This window comes from Branchiostoma belcheri, unplaced genomic scaffold, assembly GCF_001625305.1.
Source record: "Branchiostoma belcheri isolate BF01 breed outbred unplaced genomic scaffold, Haploidv18h27 scaffold21, whole genome shotgun sequence".
NCBI classification, from domain to species: Eukaryota; Metazoa; Chordata; class Leptocardii; order Amphioxiformes; family Branchiostomatidae; genus Branchiostoma; species Branchiostoma belcheri.
Genome location: NW_017803602.1, coordinates 433,816 through 434,808, shown reverse-complemented (window position 1 = coordinate 434,808; position 993 = coordinate 433,816). Strand labels below are relative to the sequence as shown.

At 39.2% G+C, this 993-nt stretch overlaps 1 protein-coding gene across 2 annotated transcripts in view; it reads left to right on the top strand.

The window, feature by feature from the left end:
• The window catches only part of LOC109469805 (transmembrane 9 superfamily member 4-like), a 12,421-nt gene that overhangs the window by 3,198 nt on the left and 8,230 nt on the right, over window positions 1-993 (top strand). The window lies entirely within an intron of this gene.

The following is a 993-nucleotide window of genomic DNA, read 5'->3' as shown; positions in this document are numbered from 1 at the left end:
GCCTGGTGTGGCACCAGTAGAGTTTACTGCTGGGATGCCTGTGGATGTCAAGGTACTTACTACTTCTTCACATTTTGTAGCTAGATTTCATCAAACATTCATTCAATCACCAAAGCCAACGTACATGTATTACAGAGACTACCATGCTGTGTTTACCTTTAAATGTACATATACTTTTGGCTTAATTCAAAACACAGGCCACAATCATGAGACAAGAGAATAATGAAAATAAAATATCACTTGCATGGCAACCATGCCATTAACCAATCAGTTGAATTGTCTAACATTTTCTTATGTAAACTTTATAATAAAAAAAAAACTGTGAGCTTAACGTGGCTTAACTGTTGCATTTGTTGGCAGGCTGTTAAGATGACCAGTACAAAGACCCAGCTCCCATACGAGTACTACTCAGTGCCATTCTGTCAGCCAGACAAGATCAAGTACAAGGCTGAGAACCTGGGAGAGGTTCTGAGAGGAGACAGAATTGTCAACACACCATACCAGGTAAGGCAGAGACCAGGTCGAAGAACTTTTGGTGCTTGAGAATGGGACAGAGTGAAGCTATGCTAAAATGCACGTAAATGTACATTTATTTGCTAAAGATGCCTTGATGAAAAAACAACAACATTGGTTTGCTGTTAAATTCTAATTAATACTCATTGCCTATTTATCCTTTTATCTTTCACCATGGTAAGTTATCAATTTGGTGATAGTAGCTATCCTCATAAATGTGTAGGACATGACAGCTTTTTTTCAGCCTTTTACAGGTCAACTTCACACCTAACCTTACTTTTAACTTGCTGCTACTCCCAGGTTCTTACAGACCTGGTGATTTTCAATGTACATTCTTAACTGTTAACAGGTGAACATGAAGGAAGACAAGACATGTGAGGTGCTGTGTGTTAAGCCAGATAAGACATTAAAGTGGAGCAAGGCAGAGTCAGACCTGGTAGCAGAAAAGATCCGTCAGGACTACAGCATTCACTTGTAAGT